General features: G+C 36.7%; 1 protein-coding gene across 2 annotated transcripts in view; it reads left to right on the top strand.

Moving 5' to 3' along the window:
• The window catches only part of RAB3C (RAB3C, member RAS oncogene family), a 301,062-nt gene that overhangs the window by 255,938 nt on the left and 26,175 nt on the right, over positions 1 to 18,949 (top strand). The gene's annotated exons all lie outside the window — the stretch shown is intronic.

Genomic DNA, 18,949 nt, shown 5'->3' on the forward strand with positions numbered 1-18,949 from the left:
TGGCCATCTGTTTGTCTTCTTTGGAAAACTGTATATTCAGATCCTCTGCCCATTTTTAATCAGACTGTTTTTTTCCTGTTGAGTTGTATGAGTTCTTTATATATTTTGGATATTAACCCCTTATCAGATATATGATTTGCAAATATATTCTCTCATTCAGTAGGTTGCCTTTTCATTTTGTTGATGGTTTCCTTTGTTGTACAGAATCTTTTGTTTGATGTAGTCTCACTTGTTTAATTTTGCTTTTATTGCCTTAGCTTTTGCAGTTAGATCCAAAGAGTCATCACCAAGACCAATGTCAAGGAGCTTACTGCCTGTTTTCTTCCAGCAGTTTTATGATTTCAGGTCTTACATTCAGGTCTTTAATCCATTGTGAATTAGTTTTTATGTATGGTGTAAGATAGGGTTCCAATTTTATTCTTTTGCATGTGGCTTCCAGTTTTCCCAGTACCATTTATTGAAAAGACTGTCCTTTCCCTATTGTATATTCTTGGCTCCTTTGTTGTAAATTAATTGACAAAATATACATAGGTTTATTGCTGGGCTATCTGTTCTGTTTCATTGAGCTATGTGTCTGTTTTTATGCCAATACCACACTGTTTTGATTACTATAGCTTTGTAATCTACTTTGAAATTAGGGAGCATGATGCCTCCAGCTTTGTCCTTGCTCAAGATTGCGTTGGCTATTCTGAGTCTTTTGTGGTTCCATATAAAATTTAGGATTGTTTGTTCTATTTCTGTGAAAAAAATGCCATTGGAATTTTGATAGGAATTGAATTGAATCTATAGATTGCTTTAGGTATTGTGGATAGTTCAGTGATATTAATCCCACCAATCTATGAGCATGGAATATCTTTCCATTTATTTGTATCTTATTTCTTTCATCAATGTCTTATAGTTTTTAGTGTATGGGTCTTTCACCTCCTTGGATAAATTTATTCCTAGGTATTTTATTCTTTTTGGTGCAGTTGTAAATGGGACAGTTTTATTAATTTCTCTGCCTAGTAGTTTGTTATTAGTGTATAGAAACACAGCAGATTTTTGTATATTGATTTTGTATCATCAACTTCCCTGACTTTGTTTATTAGTTGGAAAATTTTTTGGTGGATTCTTCATGTTATTTTATATGTAATATGTCATTTGCAAAAAGTGACAGTTTTACTTCTTTTTTGATTTGGATGCTTTTTTTTTTTTTTTCTTCCTTTTCTTGCCTGATTTCTCTGGCTAAGGCTTCCAATACTATGTTGAATAAAAGTAGTGAGAGTGGGCATCCTTGTCTTGTTTCTGCTCTTAAAGAAATAGCTGAAAGATTTTCCTGATGAAAGTCATCAGAATAGAAGTTTTACCCCCCCTAAATCTAGATACTACACCCATAATTTTTCTCTCTCTTTTGCCTTTACTTTAATTAACTGACATTCTCCTGGATTGGCTTTAATTGACAGAGAAATTGCCATTCTAAGAAAGAAGTTTATTCAAAACACATAAAGAACTCACACAACTCAATAGCAAAAAGCACATAACCCAATTAAAAAATGGGTAAAGGACATGAAGAGAGATTTCTCCAAAGAAGACATAAGCAAAAAGCCAACAGGTACATGAAAAGATGTTCACCATTACTAGTCACTAGGGAAATACAAGTTAAAACCAACAATGAGATTTCACTTCATGCCTGTTAGAATGGCCATAATCACAAAGACAAGAGATAATAAATGCTGGCAAGGATGTGGAGAAGAGAGAACTCTTATGCCCTGTTGGTTGGAATATAAATTAGTACAGCCACTATGGAAAACAGTGGCTTTTTGAGGATTCTCAAAAAAAATTAAAAATAGAACTACCATATGATCCAAGTTAACAAAAACACTAACTTGAAAAGATATCTACACTCTCATGTTCATAACAACATTATTTACTATAGCCAAGATATGGAAACAACCTAAGTGTTCATAGATGGATGAATGCATGAAGTTGTGGGGAGTGTACACACACACACACACACACACACACATGGAATATTATTCAGTCATTTAAAAAAAATGAGGAAATTCTACCATTTGCAACAACATGGATGTACTTTGAAGACATTATGCTAAGTGAAATAAGTTAGAACAAGACAAATACTGTATGATCTCACTTTTATGTGTAAACTTAAAAAAAAAAAGCCAAACTCATAGAAAAAGATATCAGATTTGTGATTAACCAGAGGTGGGGGAGGGAGGAGTGAGAGTTGGATGGAGGTGGTCAGAAGGCACAAACGTCCATATATAAGATAAATAAGTACTAGGGATATAACATACAACATGATAACTATAGCTAACACAGCCGTATGGTATATAGGAATGTTAAGAGAGTAAATTCTAAGAGTTCTCATTACAAGGAGAAATTTTTTTTCCTGTTATCTTCTTTCTTTTCTTTTTTTTTTTTTTTTTTTTTTTTTTTTTAAAACTTGGGAATTCTTGAGCCTTATATTTATAGCTACTTTATTTATTTATTTCTTTATTTTTTTTTTGGCTGTGTTGGGTCTTCGGTTCGTGCGAGGGCTTTCTCTAGTTACGGCAAGTGGGGGCCACTCTTCATCGCGGTGCAGGGACCGCTCTTCATCGCGGTGCGCGGGCCTTTCACTATCGCGGCCCCTCCCGTTGCGGGGCACAGGCTCCAGACGCGCAGGCTCAGTAGTTGTGGCTCACGGGCCCAGCTGGTCCGCGGCATGTGGGATCTTCCCAGACCAGGGCTCGAACCCGCGTCCCCCGCATTAGCAGGCAGACTCTCAACCACTGCGCCACCAGGGAAGCCCCCTCTTTTCTTTTTATTGTATTTATGAGAAGATGGATGTTAGCTGAACCTAATGTGGAAATCATTTCACAGTATACCTAAATCGAACCATCATTCTGTATGCCTTGAGCTTATACAGTGATGTATGTCAATTATTTCTCATTAAAACTGGGGAGAAAAAAAGACTTCAGGATTAATCATCATCTCATCCTCTGCTTTGATGGCTTAATGAACAAAGAAGCTGCTGCTGGAGAGATGGTTCCTTTTCCAGATTCAACATTTGTCAAGAGAAGGGATGGCTTAATTACAACTTTCAGAATCTCTCACTATATGTAGGAAAATCATTTGCATGAAGCTTCACATGCTTTCTGTGTCTGTTCTAAATAGGATGACTAGGCTGTGTTACCATAGAAAGGAACTAGATTTAGGCTTTGAGGAGAAAGTCCTGATTTTAAGAGTGGGTAAACATTAAAATATGTTACTCAGGGTGGATAAGAATCCCCAAGAACATTTTTATGAAGTTGACAGCTATCATTCTATAATGTTTGAGTGTGGTGCTGCCAAAATATAAGATAGAAATTAAGGGATGTGTGGAGATTAAGAATGCAGGAATTTGAGTCAGACTTCATTTCTTGTCCTGGTCTGCCAAACGTGTGACGCAATCACTTTTCTCAACTGTAAAATGGGCAGTGTGAAAATACTTCATGGAGCTTGTCCCAAGATTAGGAAATAGATGAAAAATGGTTGGCACAGTATTTACACATAGTATGTGCTCAATGAAAGTTAGTTATATTTAAGATTCCACATCCTTGGATATCACAGTGAGATCTCATTAATTTGGGCCCTGATAATTGAAAATTTATTACACTATTTGCTCTATTTCACATGCATCCCTCACAGCAAAAATAAGCCACTGATAATGCATATAAATATATTTGTAAACTAAAATCCTGCACAATAAAAGTTATTGATATTTTCACTTCATAAATAGGCTGTGTGGAAATTGTCTCCTTTATCACTGAAAGCCTATTAAAATGGTAAGGTACAAAGGGAATATTTAACCGATTTAAGAAAACGAACTCCTTTTAAACACTCAGCAGCTATTTCCATCTACACAGTTACTCTGCCAATCATAAATGATCCTTCTTTACCAAAACCAATCTGACAGAACCTCCACTTCAACACGTGAATTAACAACTATTGAAGTGTTGAAGTGTAACAACTCTGCATTTCTTCAATAGTTTCAGAAATGTATCTTTCCTCACAGTTGGATAGAGATGGTTTGTTTTATATCACAAATTTTCCACAGGGCAAAATCAAAATAATATTACATGGAATTCTGTACTGGGTAAACCCCACCTAGAAATAATCTGGCTAACAAAATTGCTCACAGTTGTACTCACTTTATAACTATAAACAAAAGAATAACTGATTCTCTTTTATTTTTCCATTCCCTTTCTGCCCCTTCTCCCAGCAATCAGTCCTTTAATTAGCCAAAATCTACCGGACATCTGCTGGTGTCAGGCACTATATTAAATGTCGTGTGAGATAGAGAGAAGTCCTTATGGGATGCACAATCTAACTGGGGATCAAAATACACCTAGCATGTGGAGGTGGGGTGGGGGGAGGCTGAGAATGGGGATTGACTACTTAATGGATACAGAGATTTTGGCAGGGTGATGATGACGTTCTGGAATTAGATAGTAGTGGTGGTTGCACAATATTGTGAGTATACTAAAAGCTACTGAATTGTACACTTTAAAATGGCTAAAATGGTGAATTTACGTTATGCAAATTTTGAACCTAGTACAAAACAGCAACTACTAAGTTCCAAATACAAGGTAGAAAGAGAATTAGTAGGGAGCAGGGAATGTTCAGTGCACACTGGAGTCATTCAGCAAGACCTTAGAGCTCAGTGAGGTCTCAGCTAGGTCTTTTTTTTTTTAATTTTTATTTTATATTAGAGTACAGTTGATTTACAATGTTGTTAGTTCCAGGTGTACAGCAAAGTGATTCAGTTATACATATACATATATCCATTCTTTTTCAGATTCTTTTCCCATATAGGTTATTACAGAGTATTGAGTAGAGTTCCCTGTGCTATACAGCAGGTTCTTATTAGTTATCTATTTTATATATAGTTGTGTGTGTGTGTGTTAATCCCAAGCTCCTAATTTATCCTCCCCCAACACCTTTCCCCTTTGGTAACATAAGTTTATTTTTGAAGTCTGTGAGTATTTTCTGTTTTGTAAATAAGTTCATTTGTATAATCTATTTAGATTCCACATATAAGTGATATAATAATGATATTTGTTTTTCTCTGTCTGACTTACTTCACTTCATTATAATCTCTAGGTCCATCCATGTTGCTGCAAATGGCATTATTTCATTCTTTCTTAGGGCTGAGTAATATTCCATTGTATATATGTACCAAATCTTCTTTACCCATTCCTCTGTCTATGGACATTTAGGTTGCTTCCATGTCTTGGCTATCAGCTAGGTCTTGAAAGTTTCAAAATCAAATACCTACAGGGAATGGGCAGGTGATGCAAATAATTGAAAGAGGGAAGCTGCCAAGTGTAAGATTCAAACACAATTTGTTTTACAAAAGTAATGTACTCTCCTTTCTCTGGAAACAATAGGCTCTTCTCTATGTAGCTTCCATTTTCCCACTGTTAATACAGATGTGGGTGTCAAGAAGTGCCAGTGCAAAAGGAACTAACAATTGAAACATGGATTTCATGCCAAACAGACATGACTGTGACAGAGTGACAGAGATTGTGTCAGCTGAAGAGAGACTGCCCGTCTGAAGTAGACCAGCCACAGATATCAGGGTATGCTACCAAAGACCCATGAGTATTCCAAATTTTAAAGATAAACCAGAAATCTGAATTTGTTTCCAGTTTTACTGAGATATAATTGACTACAGCACTGTATAAGTTTAAGATGCACAATATAATGCTTTGACTTAGATATACCATGAAATGATTACCACAATAAATTGACAACCATTTTTAAAAACTTTTTTTCCCTTGTGAACAGAAACTCATAGGATTTACAACTCAACAACTCTTATGTACATCATAAAACAGTATTAACTATAGTATTCACCTTGTACGTTACATCCCTAGTACTTTTATATCTTATAATCTTACAAATGGAAGTTTGTGCCTTCACCCAGTCTCCCACCACCTCATGCCACCTTTGGTAACCGTAAATCTGAATATCTTTTTCTATGAGTTTGAAGGTGTTTTGTTTAGATTCTACATGTAAGTGTGATCATACAGTATTTGTCTTGCTCTGACTTACTTCAATTAGCATAGTGCCCTCAAGGTCCATCCATCTTGTCACAAATGGCAGGAATTCCTTCACTTTTATTCCTGAATAATATTCCATTGTGTGTGCGTGTGTGTGTGTGTGTGTGTGTGTGTGTGTGTGTATTCCACCACTTCTTTATTCGTTTGTCTCTGGACACTTAGACTCTTTCTATGCCTCATCTATTGTAAATAATGCTTCTATGAACATGGAGGTACAGATATCGCTTTAACAGTACTTTTCTTTCCTTTATGATATTCTCAGAAATGGAATTCCTGGATCATATGGTAGTTCTATTTTAAATTTTTGGAGTAGCCTCCATACTATTTTCCATAGTGGCTGTACCAATTTACAATCCCACCAACAGTGCACAAGGGTTCCCTTTTCTCCGCATCCTTGCCAACATTTATTATCTCTTATCTTTGTGATGATGGCCATTCTAGCAGGCATGAGGTGATATCTCATTTCATTGTGGTTTTGATTTGCATTTCTTTAATGATTAGTGATGTTGAGCATCTTTTCATGTGCCTGTTGGCCATCTGTATGTATTCTTTGGACAAATGTCTATTCGTATCCTCTACTCATTTTTTAATTGGATTATTTTTTCTGTGATTGAGATGTATGAGTTTCTGTATATTTTAGATATTAACCCCTTATCAGATAAATGGTTTACAAATGTTTTTTTTCCCATTTCATAGGTGGTTGCTTTGTTAATTTTTTCTTTTGCTATTCAGAAGCTTTTTAGTTTGATGTCATCACACTTGTTTATTTTCTACTTTGTTGCTTGTGCTTTAGGTGTCATATGGAAAAAAAGTCATTGCCAAGACCCATGTCAAGGAGCTTTTTTCCTATGTTTTCTTCTTGGAGTTTGTGGTGTCAGAGCTTACATTTCAGTCTTTAATCTATTTCAAGTTAATTTTTGTGAGTGGTGTAAGATAGAGATCTATTTAGCTTTATTTTTTTACATGTGGATATGCAATTTTCCTGGAACCATTTTTTTTTTTTTTTTTAAACTTTAGCTTTTTTTTTTTTTTTTTAAGGATTTTCTTATTTATTTATTTATTTATTTATTTATTTATTTATTTATTTTTGGCTGTGTTGGGTCTTCGGTTCGTGCGAGGGCTTTCTCCAGTTGCGGCAAGCGGGGGCCACTCTTCATCGCGGTGCGGGGACCGCTCTTCATCGCGGTGCGCGGGCCTTTCTCTATCGCGGCCCCTCCCGTCGCGGGGCACAGGCTCCAGACGCGCAGGCTCAGCAATTGTGGCTCACGGGCCCAGCCGCTCCGCGGCATGTGGGATCTTCCCAGACCAGGGCTCGAACCCGTGTCCCCCGCATTAGCAGGCAGATTCTCAACCACTGCGCCACCAGGGAAGCCCCTGGAACCATTTATTGAATCAACTGTCTTTTCTCCATTGAGCATCCTGGCTCCCTTGTCAAATTATGTTTGGGTTTATTTCTGGGATATTGATTCTGTTCCATTGGTCTATGTGTCTGTTTTTATGCCAATACCATACTGTTTTGATTATTATAGAGTTATAGTATAGTTTGAAACCAGGAATTATGAGACTTCCAGTTTTTTTGTTCTTTCTTAAGATTGCTTTGCCTATTCAGGATCTTTTGTGGTTTCATGGAAATTTTAGGATTTTTTTTTTTTTTAACTTCTGTAAAAAATGCCATTGGAATCTGTATAGGGATTTCATGGAATCTACAGATGGCCTTTGGTAGTATTGACACTTTAATAGTATTCTTTCCATTCATGAACATGGGATGCTTTTTCATTTTTTTTGCCTCTGATTTTCTTCATCAGTGCCTTGTTTTCAGAGTAGAAATCTTTCACCTTCTTGGTTAAGTATTTTTTTGTTTTTGATGCTATTATAAATGTGATTGTCTTCTTTTTCAGATAATTTGTTGTGATGGTATAGAAACACTACTGATTTGTGTATGTTAATTTTATATACTGCAGCTTTACTGAATTTGTTGATTAGATCCAACAGTTTTTTGCTGAAGTCTTTAAGATTTTCTATGTCTAAAATTATAGCATATGGAAATAGAGAAAATTTTTATTTCTTCCCTTCTAAATCTGATGCCTTTTTAAAACATTTCTTGCTTAATTGCTCTGGCTAGGACTTCCAGTACTATGTTGAACAGGAGTGGTCAGAGTAGGCACCCTTGTCTTATTTCTGATTGTAGAGGAAAAACTTTCAACCTTTTACCGTTGAATATGATGTTAGCTGTGGGCCTGTTATATATGGCCTTTATTTTTACGTTGAAGCACATTCCTTCCTACCTAATTTGTTAAGAATTTTTATTATGAACAGATGTTGAATATTTTCAGTGTTTTTTCTGTGATGTATCACTTTGATTGATTTGCCTATGTTGAACTATCCTTACATCCCAGGAATAAATCCTTCTTGATCATGGTGTATAATCCTTTTACTGTGCTGCTGAACTTGGTTTGCTAGTATTTTATTGAGAATTTTTACATCTGTATTCATCATGAATATTGACCTGTAGTTCTTTTCTTACAGTGCTTTTTTCTGGCTTTTGTAGCAGGATAATGCTGTCTTCAAAAACTGATTTTGGAAATGTTCCCGCCTCTTCAATTTTTTGGAAGAGTGTGAGAAAAATTGACATTAATTCTTCTTTAAAAGTTTGATAAAATTCACCACTGAAGCCATCTGGTCCTGGGCTTTTCTTTTTCGGGAGATTTTTAAATATTTATTTTATTGAAGTATAGTTGATTTACATGTTATGTTAATTTCTGCTGAACAGCAAAGTGATTCAGTTATACATATAAATGCCTTCTTTTTCATACTTTTTTCCATTATGGTTGATTACAGGATATTGAATATAGTTCCCTGTGCTATATAGTAGGACTTTGTTACTTAGCCATTCTGTATATAATAGTTTGCATCTGCTTATTCCAAACTCCCAATCCATCCATCCCTCCCCCCCCCCAACCCTTGCCAACCACAAGTCTGTTCTCTGTGAGTCTGTTTCTGTTTCATAGATAAATTCATTTGTGTCATTGTTGGGAGATTTTTTATTACTGATTCTATCTCCTTACTAGTAAATGTTCTGTTCAGAATTTCTATTTTGTCCTGATTCATTCTTGGTAGGATGTATGTTTCTAAGAATTTTTTACATTTCGTCTAGCTTGTCCAGTTTGTTGGCATATAATTGTTCATAGTAGCCATTAATGATCCTTTGAATTTCTCGGATACCAGTTATAATGTCTCCTTTTTTCATTTATAATTTTGGTGATTTGAGTCCTCCTTTTTCTTTGGTTATATAGGTAATGGTTTGTTGATTGTATTTAACTTTTCAAATCAACTCTTAGTTTTGTTAACTTTTTCTATGGTTTTACTGTTCTCTAGTTCATTTATTTCTGCTCTAATATATTATTTCTTTCCTTTTGCTAATTTTGGGATTGATTTCTTCTTCGTTTTCTAGTTTCTTAAGGCATAGAGTTATGTTGAGACCTTTCTTGTTTCTTAATGTAAGTATTTATTTCTATGAACTTCCCTCTTAGAACTATTTTTGCTGCATCTCATAAGTTTTGTAAGTACTGTTTCCATTTACATTCATCTCAAGGTACTTTATTTCCCCTGTAATCTTTGATTCATTGGCTGTTGAAGAAGTATTTAACTTCCATGAATTCATGAATTTTCTATCTTTATTCTTGTTGATTTCTAGTTTCATATCATTGTGGTGCTAAGAGATACTTAGTATTATTTTAATCTTCCTGAATTTTCTAAGACTTCTTTTGTGGTCCATCATATGGTCAATCCTATAAAATATTCCATGTACATTTGAAAAGAATGTGTATAGTTGACCCTTAAATGACATCGATTTAAAGTGCATGGGTCTCTCACAGGACATCTCCTTCTCAACGCTAAGACCCAGCTCCACTCGACGACCAGCAAGCTACAGTGCTGGACACCCTATGCCAAACAACTAAAAAGAGAAGAACACAACCCCACCCAGTAGCAGAGAGGCTGCCTAAAATCATAATAAGGTCACAGACACCCAAAAACACACCACCGGACACAGTTCTGCTGACCAGAAAGACAAGATCCAGCCTCATCCACCAGAACACAGGCACTAGTCCCCCTCCACCAGGAAGCCTACACAACTGACTAAACCAGCCTTAGCCACTGGGGACAGACACCAAAAACAACGGGAACTATGAACCTGCAGTCTGCAAAAAGGAGACCCCAAACACAGTAAGTTAAGCAAAATGAGAAGACAGAAAAACACACAGCAGATGAAGGAGCAAGGTAAAAACCCACCAGACCAAACAAATGAGGAGGAAATAGGCAGTCTACCTGAAAAAGAATTCAGAGTAATGATAGCAACGGTGATCCAAAAAATTGGAAATAAAATGGAGAAAATACAGGAAACATTTAACAAGGACCCAGAAGAACTAAAGAGCAAACAAACAGTGATGAACAATGCAATAAATGAAGTTAAAAATTCTCTAGAGGGAATCAATAGAAGAATAACTGATGCAGAAGAAAGGATAAGTGACCTGGAAGAAAAAATAGTGGAAATAACTACTGAAGAGCAGAATAAAGAAAAAGAATGAAAAGAATTGAGGACAGTCTCAGAGACTTCTGGGACAACATTAAATGCACCAACATTCAACTTATACGGGTCCCAGAAGAAGAGAAAAAGAAAGGGACTGAGAAAATATTTGATGAGATTATAGTTGAAAACTTCCCTAATATGGAAAGGAAATAGTTAATCAAAGTCCAGGAAGCACAGAGTCCCATACAGAATAAATCCAAGGAGAAGCATGCCAAGACACATATTAATCAAGCTATCAAAAATGAAATACAAAGAAAAAATATTAAAAGCAGGAAGGGAAGAGCAAGAAATAACATACAAAGGAATCCCTATAAGGTTAAACAGCTGATCTTTCAGCAGAAACTCTGCAAGCCAGAAAGGAGTGGCAGGACATATTGAAACTGATGAAAGGGAAAACCTACAACCAAGATTACTCTAACAAGCAAGGATCTCATTCAGATTTGACAGAGAAATAAAAACCTTTACAGACAAGTAAAAGTTAAGAGAATTCAGCACCACCAAACCAGCTTTACAACAAATGCTAAAGGAACTTCTCTAGGCAGGAAACACAAGAGAAAGAAAAGACCTAAAATAACAATCCCAAAACAATTAAGAAAATGGTAATAGGAACATACATATCAATAATTACCTTAAATGTGAATGGATTAAATGCTCCCACCAAAAGACATAGACTGGCTGAATGGATACAAAAACAAGACCTGTATATATGCTGTCTACAAGAGACCCACTTCAGACCTTGGGAAACTTACAGACTGAATGTGAGGGGATGAAAAAAAGATATTCCATGCAAATGGAAATCAAAAGAAAGCTGGAGTAGCAATTCTCATATCAGACAAAATAGACTTTAAAACAAAGACTATTACAAGAGACAAAGAAGGACACTACATAATGATCAAGGGATCAATCCAAGACGAAGATATAACAATGGTAAATATTTATGCACCCAACATAAGAGCACCTCAATACATAAGGCAAATGATAACAGCCATAAAAGGGGAAATCAACAGTAACACAATCATAGTAGGGGACTTTAACACCCCACTTTCACCAGTGGACAGATCATCCAAAATGAAAATAAATAAGGAAACACAAGCTTTAAATGACACATTAAACAAGATGCACTTAATAGATATTTATAGGACATTCCATCCAGAAACAACAGAATACACTTTGTTCTCAAGTGCTCATGGAACATTCTCCAGGATAGATCATGTCTTGGGTCACAAATCAAGCCTTGGTAAATTTAAGAAAATTGAAATCATATCAAGTATCTTTTCCAAATACAATGCTATGAGGCTAGATGTCAATTACAGGAAAATATCTGTAAAAAATATAAACACATGGAGGCTAAACAATCCACTAAATAAGAGATCACTGAAGAAATCAGAAGAAATCAAAAAATACCTAGAAACAAATGACAATGAAAACACAACAGCACAAAACCTATGGGATGCAGCAAAAGCAGTTCTAAGAGGGAAGTTTATAGCAACGCTATCCTAGCTCGAGAAACAAGAAACATCTCAAACAACCTAACCTTACACCTAAAACAATTAGAGAAAGAAGAACAAAAAACCCCAAAGATAGCAAAAGGAAAGAAATCATAAATATCAGATCAGAAATAAATGAAAAAAGAAATGAAGGAACCGATAGCAAAGATCAATAAAACTAAAATCTGGTTCTTTGAGAAGATAAACAAAATTGATAAACCATTAGCCAGACTCATCAAGAAAAAAAGGGAGAAGACTCAAATCATCAGAACTAGAAATGAAAAAGAAGTAACAACTGACACTGCAGAAATAAAAAGGATCATGAAAGATTACTACAAGCTACTATATGCCAATAAAATGGACAACCTGGGAGAAAAGGACAAATTCTTAGAAAAGCACAACCTTCCAAGACTGAACGAGGAAGAAAGAGAAAATATGAACAGACCAATCATGAGCACTGAAATTGAAACTGTGATTAAAAATCTTCCAACAAACAAAAGCCCAGGACCAGATGGCTTCACAGGCAAATTCTGTCAAACATTTAGAGAAGAGCTAACACCTATCCTTCTCAAACTCTTCCAAAATATAGCAGAAGGAGGAACACTCCCAAACTCATTCTATGAGGCCACCATCACCCTGATACCAAAATGAGAAATATATGTCACAAAAAAAGAAAACTACAGGCCAGTATCACTGATGAAGATAGATGCAAAACTCCTCAACAAAATACTAGCCAACAGAATCCAACAGCACATTAAAAGGATCATACACCATGATCAAGTGGGGTTTATCCCAGGAATGCAAGGATTCTTCAATATAGGCAAATCAATCAATGTGATAAACCATATTAACAAATTGAAGGAAAAAAAACATATGATCATCTCAGTAGATGCAGAAAAAGCTTTTGACAAAATTCAACACCCATTTATGATAAAAACCCTCCAAGATGTAGACATAGAGGGAACTTACCTCAACATAATAAAGGCCATATATGACAAAGCCACAGCCAAGATCGTTCTCAATGGTGAGAAACTGAAAACCATTTCCACTAAGATCAGGAACAAGACAAGGTTGCCCATTCTCACGACTGTGATTCAACATAGTTTTGGAAGTTTTAGCCACAGCAATCAGAGAGGAAAAAGAAAGAAAAGGAATCCAAATCATAAGAAGTAAAACTGTCACTGTTTGCAGATGACATGATACTATACATAGAGAATCCTAAAGATGCTACCAGAAAACTACTAGAGCTAATCAATGAATTTGGTAAAGTAGCAGGATACAAAATTAATGCATAGAAGTCTCTTGCATTCCTATACACTAATGATGAAAAATCTGAAAGAGAAATTAAGGAAACACTCCCATTTACCATTGCAACAAAAAGAATAAAATACCTAGGAATAAACCCACCTAAGGAGACAAAAGACCTGTATGCAGAAAACTATAAGACACTTATGAAAGAAATTAAAGATGATACAAACAGATGGAGAGATATACCATGTTCTTGGATTGGAAGAATCAACATTGTGAAAATGACTATTCACAGAACTAGAACAAAAAATTTCACAATTTGTATGGAAACACAAAAGATCCCAAATAGCCAAAGCAATCCTGAGAAAGAAAAACAGAGCTGCAGGAATCAGACTACCGGACTTCAGACTATTCTACAAAGCTACAGTAATCAAGACAGTATAGTACTGGCACAAAAATAGAAATATAGATCAATGGAACAGGATAGAAAGCCCAGAGATAAACCCACGCACATATGGTCACATTATCTTTGATAAAGGAGGCAAGAATATACAATGGAGAAAAGACAGCCTCTTCAATAAGTGGTGCTGGGAAAACTGGACAGCTACATGTAAAGGAATGAAATTAGAACACTCCCTAACACCATATACAAAAGTAAACTCAAAATGGATTAAAGACCTAAATGTAAGACCGGACACTATAAAACTCTTTGAGGAAAACATAGGCAGAACACTCTTTGACATAAATCACAGCCAGACCCTTTTTGACCCCTCTCCTAGAGAAATGGAAATAAAAACAAATGGGACCTGATGAAACTTAAAAGCTTTTGCACAGTAAAGGAAACCAAAATAAGACAAAAAGACAGCCAACAGAATGGGAGAAAATATTTGCAAATGAAGCAACTGACAAAGGATTAATCTCCAAAATTTACAAGCAGCTCATGCAACTCAATATCAAAAAAACCAAACAACCCAACCCCAAAATGAGTAGAAGACCTAGACATTTTTCCAAAGAAGATATAGAGATTGCCAACAAACACATGAAAGGATGCTTAACATCACTAATCATTAGAGAAATGCAAATCAAAAATACAATGAGGTATCACCTCACACCAGTCAGAATGGCCATCATCAAAAAATCTACAAACAATAAATGCTGGGGAGGGTGTGGAGAAAAGGAACCCTCTTGCACTGTTGGTGGGAATGTAAATTGATACAGCCACTATGGAGAACAGTATGGAGGTTCCTTAAAAAACTAAAAATAGAATTACCATACGACCCAGCAATCCCACTACTGGGCATATTCCCTGAGAAAACCATAATTCAAAAAGAGTCATGTACCACAATGTTCACTGCAGCTCTATTTACAATAGCCAGGACATGGAAGCAACCTAAGTGTCCATCGACAGATGAATGAATAAAGGAGATGTGGCACATATATACAATGTAATATTACTCACCATAAAAAGAAATGAAATTGAGTTATTTGTAGTGAGGTGGATGGACCTAGAGACCGTCATATGGAGTGAAGTAAGTCAGAAAGAGAGAAACAAATACTGTATGTGAACATATATATATGGAATCTAAAAAAAAAAAAAAAAAAAGTTCTGAAGAACCTAGGGGCAGGACAGGAATAAAGACGCAGATGTAGAGAATGGACTTGAGGACACGGGGAAGCTGGGATGAAGTGAGAGAGTGGCATGGACATATGTACACTACCAAATGTAAAATAGATAGCTAGTGGGAAATAGCCACATGGCACAGGGAGATCAGCTTGGTTCTTTGTGACCACCTCGAAGGGTGGGATAGGGAGGGTGGGAGGGAGACGCAAGAGCAAGGGGATATGGAGATATATGTGAACGTACAGCTGATTCACTTTGTTATACGGCAGAAACTAACACAGCATTGTAAAGCAGTTATACTCCAATAAGGATGTTAAAGCAAAAAAAAAAAAACGATAAAGTGCATGGGTCCACTTATATGTTGCTTTTTTTAAATAAATATGTTGAAAAAAATGTTTGGAGATTTTCAACAATGAGAAATCTCACAGACAAACCACATAGCCTAGAAATATTGAAAAATATTTTTAAAAGTCAGGTATGTCATGAATGCATATAATATATCTAAATACTAATCTATCCTTACATAGAAGTTGGGTGAGTGATATTTAATATAAGATTAATAATATGGTATTACATTACCATACAGTATGCCCCTCTCTCATAATTGGAGAAACTTGGTAAGTGGGTTTTTTAATAAATGTTTCCAGTACTGTATTATGAATATGACTGTAATATTGTATGCCATAAATATTTTATAATTTTATTAGTTTGTAGCCTAGGCTACCATGAAGGAATCATGTTGCTGCTTCTTCATTATCAATGCATTAATTTTTTCACATTATCTTTTCATTTTGATTTCTAGTGTTAGTAATAAGTATAACATCTACAGTGTTTTGTATCATATAAGACAATATTAATGTGTTGGTACTGACATACAATTTATCTTGTAAATGGATGACAAATATATGGTAGTGAGAAGTGTAGTACAGTAAATATATCTTCTCGTAATTTTAAGTCTGTCATCTAACTTCATTGTAAGAATATAGCGTATAATACATATAAGTTACAAAATATTTGTTAATCAACTTATGTTATTGGTAAAGCTTCCAGTCAACAGTAGGGTATTAAGTTTTTGTGGAGACAAAAATTGTACATGGATTTTCAACTGCATTCTGTTGTCGGATAGAATGCTCTGTGTAGGTCTGTTTGGTCTGTAGTGTTGTTCAAATCCTGCTTTTTTTATTCTATCTGGATGATCTATCCATTGTTGAGAGTGGGGTATTAAAATTCCCAACTATTATTGTATTGCTCTTTATTTCTCATTTTAGCTCTGTTAGTTTTTGCTTTATATATTTAGATGTTCCAATGCTGGGTGCATAAATACTTACAATTTTTGTATACCATTATAGATTGACATCTTTATCATCATATAATGACCCTCATTGTCTCTTTGTACCATTTTTAGTTTAAAGTCTGTTTTGTTTGATAAAAGTTTTTCTTTCAGTATTTTGAATATATCATCTAATTGTCTCCTGGACCGAAAAAAGTTTCTGTTGAGAAAGCTACCACTAATCTTATGGGTGTTCCCTTGTCACTTCTTTCTTTTCTCTTGCTGCTTTCAGAATTCTTTATCTCTGACATTTGACAATTTATTTAAAATGTGTCTGATGTAGCCATATTCGGGTATATCTACTTAAGGTCCTTTAAGATTCATCGATCTGGATGTCCATTTCTCTTCCTAGGTTTGGGAAGTTTTCTGTCATTACTGCTTTAAATATATTTTCTGCTCCTTTCTCTTTCCATAATGCAGATATTGTTTCTTTTGATTGTATCCTATAAATTCCACAGACTTCCTTTACTCTTTCTCATTTTCCCTTTTGCTCCTCTGACTGGGTAATTATAAATGTTCTGTATTCTACATTGTTGATTCTTCCTTTTGTGTGGTTGAGTCTGCTTTTGAAGCTCTTTATTGAATTCTTTAGTTCATGGTATTTTTCTGCTCTATGATATGTTTTTTGAAGTTTACTATTTTTGCTGAACTTCACGTTTTTTTCATGCATTGTTTTCCTGATTTCATTTAGTTGTGTGTTCCTGTAGTTCACTAAACTTCTTTAAGAGGACTGTTCTGATTTGTCTGACAGTTCATAGATTTCCATTTCTTTAGTGTCAATTATTAGAGCCGTACTAGTTTCCTTTGGTGGTGTCATGTTTACCTGATTTTTCATGATTCTTAATTCTTTACACTGGTATCAGCACATTTGAGTAAACAGTTTCCTCATCCAAACTATAGGTTCACTTTGGCAGAGAGCGTTCACCAGTCAGCTCAGTTTGGGTTTCTGGATGTGTCTCTTAGCAGCATCCTTGGTGTGAAGCCACTGCTCAAGCTCTGAGGTTGGGGGGTGGGTGTGTGCTGCTGGCTTGGTTCCTTGCCCAAGCCAAGCTACAGAGTGGGCTCTGTATTTATCTGGGTTCTCTGGCCATACTTCTTACATCGTTGGAACAGGGTACTATTCTCAGCAGTAGATGGTGTTATGAATTAACTTCTCTGCCATGACAGCATAACAGGACCTACCCCAGAGGTGGTACAGCTTGTTTAGAAACTTGGATCTGTCAAGATTGTACACTGAATTCCCTGGCCAAATGGGGCCACTGGTTTTGCTCTCTGAAGACGGGGAAAGCCATAGGCTGTGCTCTCTGTTTAAGTGCCAATGTAAGCAGGGCTATGAGATAGTCTGCACAGCTCCCCATATGCTCTGGTTAGGTACCCTGGTCAAGTGGGCTGAAGGCTGTATTCAGCAATGGGTGGAGCTATGAATTAGTTTCCCTTCCCCGATGATAAAGGAGAACCAGATCCACGTCTGGTCTTATCTCAAGCCAACCCACATCCCAAGTTCCCAAACCATACAGGACCACTGACAGTCTTTGCTCTGCAGGAAACCAACTCTGCCTGCCACACTCTCTGCTCAAGTGTCGTTGGGCTATGCAGCTTCCAGGTGTTCTGACCAGCCTTTTGGATTAGGCAGTGCTGGGAGCTACATTCAGGAGTGAGCCAGGCTATGACTCAGCTCTCGTGCCTGAGTGGGGGAAGGCCGAGTTGCAGGGAAAGAAAGCTCTTTGAGGACCTGTGTCAAGCAGAACCATACCCTGCTGTGTTCCCTGGTCGGACTGCACCACTATCTTGGCTCCACAGATGAGCAAAGCCACTGGCTGGGACTGCTACTTGGGTGCTGCCGATAGGAACTCAATCTGTCAAGATCCAAGCGCTGGTTGTTGTGAGCCTCTCCCCGCACATTATCACAACCAGATTCCCAGTGGCTGAGCCTTACACAATCCCTTGCCATCCCTTGTGGGATGTGTGTGGAATGAAGGCTCCTAAGAAGCCACCCACAATACTGGGGAAGCTGAACGTCCACCCTGGGCTCTCTTTCCCACTGGAAGAAGTATAAGCTCTTGGTGTGGTGCTGTACCAACCTGGGGGAGGGGCAACACAATCAGCATGTAGCTGCTCTTCTTACCCTGCTAATGCAGTCTGTCTTGGCTCTCTGGGTGCGGGGGGGTGCTTCAGCCTCTCCCACATGTTCTAGGATTTTCTCAGTGGTGTCTTATTACATGAATAGTTGTTAGTTGTTCCCCTGGTGAAGGAATGAAGTCAGGAATGACCTGTGTCATCATCTTGGTGATACCACTCCAGAAATCTAGATTTTTAAAGGTAAGGTCAAAATAAAATGTTAAGTCTGGGGACAAGATATAACATACAGGAGTCTCTGTCTTGAAGAGTAGGTTGGATTGGGAAGGGGGAGAGGGTGAAGGACAATGATTCAAAGAGATAACTCACATGGGCACAGCTGCAAGGGGCCTGTGTTGAGTCTCTACAACAGATGGGGAGTGGACAAGCTTCGCTGAGTGCAGGATTCTGGGGGTGGATTGACTGAGAATGATGAACCGTAGCATGGGCAGCTGCTACACCAGCAAGCTCAGA

This window comes from Balaenoptera acutorostrata, chromosome 2 (genome assembly GCF_949987535.1).
Source record: "Balaenoptera acutorostrata chromosome 2, mBalAcu1.1, whole genome shotgun sequence".
Classification (NCBI taxonomy): Eukaryota; Metazoa; Chordata; class Mammalia; order Artiodactyla; family Balaenopteridae; genus Balaenoptera; species Balaenoptera acutorostrata.